Below are 9,634 nucleotides of genomic sequence, written 5' to 3'. Positions count from 1 at the left end.
GCTTAGTTCATCGACATCCAACAAAGACACGGGAACCTTCTCTTTCTCCATCTCTCTTTCTCTCTGCTGCATTTGCTGCTCTGTCTTCTCTTCCTGGTAGGGGCAGAGCTGGACTGGACAGCGTTGAACTTGGCAGAGCTGGACTGGGCAGCGCTGAACTTGGCAGGACTGGACTGGGCAGCGCTGGACTGGGCAACGCTGAACTTGGCAGGGCTGGACTGGGCTGCGCTGAACTTTGCAGAAGTCCCTCCTCGGTCTTGATCTCAGCAATTGGCTCTTCAGCAGTGAACTCATTGTCATTGCTGTCATAAACCTCCATGTCTAGATCTTCTCCCATGTCTATAAAGGAATGAATATTACAATGAATAACAAGAACCTATTTATAGACTTCATTCCAATCCTAATCACCATCAAACTTGCCATGCAAAACTGGACTTTTAAGGAAATAAAATCGTGCATTCAAAGGTAAGCCCAGCTGGATCGTGCTCTGCAAGTAACGTCAACTCTGGCGAGAATTGGCTACTCTGGAAGTTCGGCTCTGGAAAGGTATGACAGAGCTGTAAGTCAGCTCTGGAATATTTAGCGAGCTCTGAAAAGTATAGCAGAGCTGGGAGTCAGCTCTGGATATATTAACTCTGTCGATCTTTAGCTCTGCCCTGACAAGTTTACTCTGGCGCGTAAAGTCAGCTCTGATGATTTAGCTCTGCTCTGTCGAGTTTAGCTCTGCTCTGACAAGTTTGTTCTGCTCTGGAGATTTCAGCTCTGATAGTGAAGTTCAGCTCTGGAGATTTCATCTCTGACTATGCAAGTCAGCTCTGCTCTGATACAGAGCTATCCGCGCAGCTCTGCTCTACTCTGCGCCTTTTCAACTCTGCACTGACGCTGGCTTTTCTGCTCTGGCACGGGCTTTTCTGCTCTGAACACCAGATTGCGCCTACAAACGCCATTCTAACCTAAAATCTCCAAAATCACACTCTTCCATCGATAAAACTTAAATCTCCTGCAAAGCATAAAACAAACCCATAAACGCACCAATTTCCAGAATATTTAACTTAAAACATGCACATGCAAACCCCTAAAATACGAACAATTAGGCATAAATCACACACGAACATTGAAACTTATATTTTTAATCATGAACTTTGCATTTGTTCCAATTTTTCCATAAAATTGAAGTCCGACAGCTGGAAAACTGACGTGTCTTTAAGAATGCCACGCGTATGTAACACATCATTAATTAAAATGACGTGGCATGGAAACGACGTCGTTTTAATACTTGTTATCAAAACACTGCATTTCGCTGTAGATTAGAATGGAGCCCGGTGCTCCGGCGAGCAGAGGCCATGTCTATCGCTCCGGTAAGTTCCCGGCGCGCCCACTTGTTCTGTCCGACGGCAGGCATTGCATCTGCTTTTCAGGCGTCGGCGATTGGGGATGCTCCGGCGTCCCTTGCCAGCTTGACGGTCGTGCAGTGATGGCGGCACTTGTTCTATGAGAGGTGGGGTGCGCGGTCTTGCAGTTGTATTTTTTCCGCGGTAAAGTCCGGCGGTCTAGAAGTTGATGCTCGTCGAAGAAAAATGAGGCAGGGTCTTCGACGATTTAGGGTTAGGTTAGCTCCGGCAAACCTTGCCAGCCCAACCATCGTGCAGGACTTGTGCATCATTGCATTTCCTGAGGCGGGGTTGTGCACAGACGGCCTCGCACGCGCGTTCTTGCTCCGGTCAGGCGTCACTGGAGCTGCTGTTGTTGATGGTGAACTTGACCGGCGAGGGGCGAGCGACGTCGTGGAGGGCGGTGGAACGGCAGAAGCAGGCAAGGCGGCGCTGCACGTGGCGGCGCAGAGCCCTAATTGCTGCGGGTCAACAAGGAAGGGGTCGGAGGTGCCTGGGCTGGAGCGTGGATCTGGGCCTAGGCGCGCCAATTCCGGCCCAAAGGCTGCTTGGGCTGTTTTTCCAATCATTTTTGGAGAAAAACGACGTCGTTTATTACTTATAAAAATGACGTCGTTTAATTTATCGGACGGCGGTTTAAATGACACACTTCCGGCTGCCACATAGGCGCCACATCATCATCATATTAGGGGTAAATCAATTTTATGAAAAAATTGGAACAAATGTAAAGTTCATGATTAAAAATGAAAGTTTCAAAGTTCGTGTGCAGAATAAAAAAGTGACTATAGTTCATGTATTTTCATGCAATTAACCCTTAATTTAATCACTTTGCTTCAGTAAAGGTTAATTGTAACCATAAACATAAATAAAAAAATACTAATAATAATAGTCAGTATTACCCAAAATGCCCTTATATATTTTTTAATATTTAAAAATGTAAAAAGATGAAAAAATTATAGATTTTAAATTTAGTAAATTAGTTTTTACAAGATATAAAATTTGCAAAACCAAATTAAACCCCTAACTAGGGGTGAGTAGAAACCGTACCGGCCAAAAAAATCAACAAAAAATGACCGAACCAATCGATTTTCTATCGGTTTTTTGTATGGAATCTGTCGGTTCGGTCCAAAAAATACAAAAAAATCGATTTACGCGGCCGGTTCGGTTTTCTTGAATTTGGTTGGTCGAAAACTGAACCGACCAATTAGTTATATAGTTTATTCCTATTTTTTTCCTAACCCTAACCATAAATCATGTATCTCTCATTCTCTTCTCCAACACATTACACACACTGAAAATCGAAAGCGGCGCCTCCCTCAACCTACTTCTCTCGCCTACTCGTCCAAACTCCACACCACCTTCGGTCACTCCTTCAGCCAGACCACCCCCGGCTAGACCACCTCGTGATTCACCTACCCCAGTTCCCCCCGTTTAGAGTCCACACCCCTACCCTGTCGCGACTCGCGATTCCGCCGGATCCGCGCCAGTCCCACAGGCCCCAGGCGTCCTCCACCCTATGCCGCGCCAGAACCGTAGCCTTCTGCCGCGCCGCAGACTCTAGACCTACCGCGGCTCCGCCGACGCCAGCTTCAGCCTTCCACCGCACGGCCATAGACTCCAAACCACCCTCCACCTCTGGTTAGTTTCTGTTCATATGTTCCTTTATTTCAATTTTCTATTTCTATTTGTTTATTTCAGTTTGAAGTTAATTGTTGTGGCTAATTTTTGGTCAGTGAGATTATTCGTATTTGTTTATTTGGTAAATCTACCTTGGGGTATATTGTTTGTAAATGTTGTTTCAGTTTGCTAATTTGCTTATGTTCAATGGGATTTGCTTATTGTTAGCTAATTTCCTTGTATCAACCATCAGATGATCATTTCGTGGAAGTTGAATCTTTTTCACAACAAGAGCATGACACTCCTTATTTGTTGGTGGACAAGTATGAGAAGCAAGTAATGCTTGAAGGAGATAATGAGAAATAAAGAACAGTGCATAATGTGAAGAACTTTGATGTGTTGAATTGGTGGATGGTTAATGGACCTAAGTTGCCTATTCTTGCCAAGCTTGCTCAAGACGTATTGTCTGCACCTGTTTCTACGGTTGCATCCGTCAGCTTTTAGCACCGGGGGAAGGGTGCTCGATCTTTTTAGGAGTTCTTCCTACTATAGTGGAGAGCCTCCTTTGCACCCAAGATTAGTTGAGGAAGGGAAAGGATCCCATTACAATTGAAGAAGATTTGGAGTCCATTCGAAAGCACGAAGAAGGTTATATATATATATATATATATATATATATATATATATATATATTTATATATCAATGAATAATTTCTTTATATTTTATTTATTATGATTAATTTGTAACTTATTTCATTTTATTATGTAGCTTTGTGACAAACATGATTTTCGTACCTCAATTCCACATAATTTGTTGTCATTTTTCTTCATATTTTGCTTGCCAATGCGTGTTTGTACCCTAATGTTGAGTTTTATGAAGATTTGATTCATTGGTGTAGTTTTGGAGTGATTTCAGGAAAAATCAAGGATTAATTGGAGGATTTTGAAGATATGAGATTGAATTACGTCTCGAGAGGAATCCGTGAGCGCAAACGGCGACCAAATCTGAGTCCGGACGAGGGAGAACGGAGCAAAACGAGCGGACTGCGCAAGGAGCCCAGGGCCCCGCGGCCGCTGGCATGACCGCGGCTTCCTGGGCGTTTTGATACAGATTGCATCCGCGGTCCGGGCCCCGACCGCGGGCCTCTCCAAAAGCTCCCCCACGGTCCTACGCCGCGGTCACGGCCGTGACCGCGGGAGAAACACGGAATTGATGCTTTTGGTGGGGCTCAGACGCGATTTCAACCCCCAAATACTCATTTTCCCCCCACTTTTCACATCATCCACCACAAATCACCTCTCCAAACCCTAGCCTCCATTTTTCTCCTCCAACCCATCAATTTCTTCTACCATTTTCTCTCTTCCACACATTAAAACAACACCTAAATCAAAGAAAGAAGGGGAAGACTTGGAAATGAGTTCATCAAGACTACATGATTGAAGATCAAGATTATAGAATTTGTCTATGAATCTCTATCTCTTTATATCTTTGTTTATATTTTCTTATGACTTGGGATTTATTTTTATTATGAATATGCTTGGCTAAAATCCCTTATCTTAGGGATTAGATTAGATGGATTTGTAATGGATTGATTTCTTTGTTTAATATATATCTGATTGTGCTTATTGTTATCTTTTCAAGCCCTAGATTTATCTCTTGTATGATTGGTTGGCTACCTTTTGTGCATTTCTAATTTGTGATTTGAATCGGGAGAGGATAATTACAATAGATTAGGAGTTTAATACATATCAACTCAATAAACCGGGAGGTTGAGAGTTGGGTGATGGCTTGTTGATCTTTTGTGCTCTTGGGAGTTATAGGTTAGAAATTGACCGGGGACGGCAATTATGACCCGTAATATAATGTTTTAGTCGTCCGGGAGGGGGCTAAAACTAGTGGGGAGATCGCCCTAGATAAGTAGGCCATATCAAGATTAATATTGATTTAGATTAAAATTCATTATAATCCATCGAAATCTAGTCCCTAGGATAACTTTCCTTCGAGTCATTCCCCAATTTATTAATTAAGTTTATGTTATTGTATTTAGTTTGCTTGCTTTAATTCAACTTTGTTTTAGTTATAAACATATCTTGTTTTTGGTTGTCTAAATAAATTGAAAACAACTTATTAATAGTATTTAGAAGTTTAAATTCGCCAATCCTTGTGGAATACGACCCTACTTCCCTTATATTGCAGCTACACCGTACACTTGCGGCGTAGCTAAAATAATAGCGAACACTTTGAAGATCCTTGGAGTTGGCATAGAAGAAGAATCAAATCAAGCCTTGTAGAGTGAAGATTGAAGAAAATGAATGAAACTATTTAATTTGCAAGACTTTAATTTTTGAACATTTGTAATATCGATTATGTTGGATTTGGAATGTTGGAACTTGGATTTGGAATGTTGGATTTGGATTTTTAATTTCCGATCATGTTTTATGTTTAAATATTGACTATTAAATTATTGAAATTTAATTATAGGTGAAAAAAAAAGTGCACAGGGGTCGGTTGGGGCGGTTCTGTCGGCCGAAAACCCAACATTGATCGGCTTGGTTTTCGGCCAGTTTGAATGTTCAAATCGATCGATTGGCCAATATTTTTTAACACCGATCAGTCATTCGGTTTGTAAAATATCGGTCGCTTCGACCGACTGAGCACACACCTACCCCTAACAATAGTTAAAAGTCTTCGCCCCCGTTAAACTCGAAGCAGACAATTTAATTATAGGTGGAAAAAAAGTGCACAAGGGTCGGTTGGGGCGGTTTGGTCTGCCGAAAACCGAACATTGATCAACTCGGTTTTCGATCGGTTTGAATGTTCAAATCGGTCGATTGGCCAATATTTTTTAACACCGATCGGTCAGTCGATTGTAAAAAATCGGTCAATCGGTCGCTTCAACAAACTGAGCACACCCCTACCCCAAACAATAGTTAAAAGTCTTCACCCCCCTTAAACTCGAAGCAGACCCACACAAGTTTCATAACCGATTCCATGTCAATATCCCATTAGAAATATTGTGTTCATTAATTGTCCTGCATCACTACTGTTATTGCTGCTCGTTTCGTAGTGTTGCGCTTCTGGCATCGTCCAATGTCGTCATACCAAACTGCGACGCGCTACCGTCTAACGCTGCCACACCCCATCGCCATCTAGCTCCACCGTGTTGCCTGACCCATGCCACCATCACACGGACGACATCAGAAGAAGAAGACCGAAGAAAAAAGTGCAAAAAGAATAAGATAATTTGGAAAAATAAAAGAAAAAAAAAATCGAACAGAAGAATAAAGGAAAGGCAAAATGGCTTTATTCTTATGAAACTTTTTATATTTTTAAATTAAATTATCTTTTGCAATTCTATGGAGTATATAAAATCAGTAAAGATAAATTATAAAAATTTAATTAAAAGGGAAAAGTTGTCTCTTTACTATAAAATTGATTAGAATATAATATATTTTTATTTTTATAAAAAAAATTGAGACGATTTTTATTTTTATAATTATGAGGTACTCTCCCGTGCAACTGGTTGCACCGTGCAACTGGTTTCTGAATGACAATACTTCAACATTTAAATGACACTTGAAGATCTTCAAGTGTCATTTGTATGTTGAAGTAGTATCATTCGAAAATGTTCAAGTGTCATTTCTCGAATGAAGTAGTGTCATTTTGGAAACCAGTTACACAGTGCAACCGGTTGCACAGGAGTATTTGTGTATAATTATTATTTTTTTTTTATTAAGTAAGGTGATTATTTAGATTTTAGAGATATTAACACTAATTAATAAGTGTTAATAGGCAAAAATGCCCGCATCCTTAAGTTTGATAGTAAAAATGCCCTAAGTTATAAAACAAAGCATTTTATACCCTGATTATGTGAAGTACATATTTTATCCTTTGACGTTGATTAGGGCTGGGAATCGGGTCGGGATCGGGTACCCTACCCGAAAAAATCGAGTACCCGAACCCGAATAAGCCTAAAACCCTATACCCGACCCCGAAGCCGATTTAAAATCGGGTACCCTAATACTTGACTTGGGTATTCGGGTACCCTAAATTACCCGGTCAAAACCTCGGCGAGAAGAAGAAGCAAATTCTGAACTGCCTAAACCAACAAATTAAAAACTTCATCGACTTATCCAAACAATGAAAGGAAGAAGAAGAAGAAGAAGAACCATACCTGGGACGACGACTGGCGACGTGGTTGCTGGGACGACGGAAGCGGCTGCTGGGGCGAAGTCTCTGACTTGGGGGGGCGACTGGGCGACGGCGCGGCTGCTGGGACAACTGATGTTGCGGAAAAGATAACGGCGACTGCCGAGGCCGCGAGGGGGCGCCGCTGGGTCATGAGTCGGGAGGGAACATCGAAGGGGGTCTGGGAGTGGGAGGCGGGTGGGACTGTGCGGGAGTGAAACACGAAGGGAAATGGAGAGAGAGTCAGAGTAGTTAGGGCTTGATTCAATTTCAATTTTCAAATAATTAAATTTAATTAAATAATTTATAATATATTTAATTAAAAATCAGGTATTTCGGGTATACCTGATACCCGATTCAATTATACCCTAAATACCCGAACCCGAATCCAAACCCTAATTTTTCGGGTATAGGGTACCCGATACTCGATTTTTTCGGGTCGGGTAATTGGGTACCCTATACCCGAACCCTATCTTTCCACCCCGGGCAGACACATAATCTAGCCACCCATCAGTCATATGTACTCTTGACTGATAGCTGTCAAATCGTTGACTTTTATGACTGATGGCTGTAAAATCGGTTAAATGTGTAAGACTTTCACAAAAAATCAAGCAAACCCATCAAATCAAAGGGTATTTAAATAATAAGGCATAGAATGCTTATATTTATAAAAGATGACATTTTTACTATAGAACTTAAAAAATAGAGCATTTTAAATTTTCACTCAATTAATAATCAGTTGGTCTCCTATGCGACCGTCGCATAGCATGCGACGGGTCGGCCCGTGACCCGACCCGAAACAAACAGCTATATTAATATTTTTCACAATACACAACAAGTGATTGCTATGGTTCAGTGCTAGCGCCTCACGCTGCCTTAGCCTCCAGGTCACGGGTTCAAAATCCATTGGATACCTTTTCTTTCGTTTTTAACTTATTTTTCCTTTTTTCCTCTTTTTTCTTGCATTTTTTTTTTGTTTTCTTTATATATGCGTTTTTTTCCTTTTTTCCTCTTTTTTCTTGCATTTCTTTTTTTTGTTTTCTTTATATATGCGTTTTATTTGTTTTTCGTCAGTTTTTTGTTTTTCTTTTTGTTAGCTTCTTTATTTTTTTTGTTTAATTTTTTATTTTCAACACTTTTTTCTATTCTTTTCATTTTTTTAATATTACCTTTACTCATATCAATGTTTATTTTTTTAACTATAATTACTTAACCAAATAATTAAAATTGTAAGTTTTCGTGAGTAAAATTAACAATTTTCATGAAAAAAGTAATAATATTGAAATATTACATTTCTTCTTATGAATAATTATTTTTTTGTTAAGATTATAGTTACTTTTAATAAGTATAAAATGTACTTTTCTTAGCATAAATGTATACTTATGTTAATATATATATAAGTATTTATCTTCATTCAATATAAAGTATTATATAAACAAAATCCTAAACCTTGAAAACTAAACCCTAAACCTTGAACACTAAACCCTGAACACTAAATCTTGAACTATAATAGGAATATTAATTTACTTTTCATAAGCATAAGATATACATTTATTCGCAAAAATGTATACTTATGTTAATATAAGTATTACATTTTCTAGACGTAATTTTTACTTTTATTGAAAATAAGTATTACTTTTTTTATTATTAATTAAAAAGTGCAAAATACTAAGAAATTTGAAATTTAATTTCAAAAAAAAAAAAAAAACAATTTTACATTTCATAATACAAATATTTACTTTCAATCAGTATACGATATACATTTGTTGGCACACATGTATATTCATATTAATATAAGGATTTAATTTCAATTAATACAAAATATTATATTTTCTAAACCCTAAACCGTGAAAACTAAACCCTAAACACTTGGTTGATTGAGTTTAGAATATCAGATAAATTACTATTTTCATACATTATAAGTATTACATTTTCTATATTTTAGTTATTTCTATGTTATTTAGTATAAAATATACATTTGCATTTGTTAGCACAAATGTATACTTATGTTAATATAAGTATTTACCTTCATTCAATAGAAGATATTATATTTTCTAAACTCGAAACCTGAACACTACCTAAACATTAAATCCTAAACTCTAATATGAATATTTACTTTTAATAAGTATAAAATATACATTTGATAGCACAAATGTATGCTTATGTTAATATAATATTGATAAAGTATTATAATTTCTAAACTCTAAATCTTGAAAACTAAACCCTAAACCTTGAAAACTAAACCATAAACCATGAACACTAAATCAGGAATCTCAATAATTCCTATTGAGATTCTTGATTTAGTGTTCAGGGTCTAGTGTTCAGGTTTTTAGAGTTTAGTGTTCATGGTTTAGGGTTTAGTTTTCAAGGATGTAATATTTTGAAACATTACATTTGTGGGAATAAATATATACAATTGTGAGAACAAATGTATACC

General features: G+C 38.4%; 1 long non-coding RNA gene across 1 annotated transcript; it reads left to right on the top strand.

Annotated features, from left to right (window-relative positions):
• The first annotated feature begins 2,642 nt into the window (after positions 1 to 2,642).
• On the top strand, positions 2,643 to 4,640 carry LOC130997776 (uncharacterized). Its single transcript, XR_009093182.1, has 3 exons — positions 2,643 to 3,029; positions 3,262 to 3,656; positions 3,925 to 4,640. It is a non-coding gene; the product is annotated as an uncharacterized LOC130997776 (long non-coding RNA).
• The last annotated feature ends 4,994 nt before the right edge of the window (positions 4,641 to 9,634 follow it).

Source organism: Salvia miltiorrhiza, chromosome 8, assembly GCF_028751815.1.
Source record: "Salvia miltiorrhiza cultivar Shanhuang (shh) chromosome 8, IMPLAD_Smil_shh, whole genome shotgun sequence".
Taxonomy (NCBI): domain Eukaryota; kingdom Viridiplantae; phylum Streptophyta; class Magnoliopsida; order Lamiales; family Lamiaceae; genus Salvia; species Salvia miltiorrhiza.
Note: the sequence above shows the minus strand (reverse complement) of the source record. Positions and strands in the feature narration are given on the sequence as shown.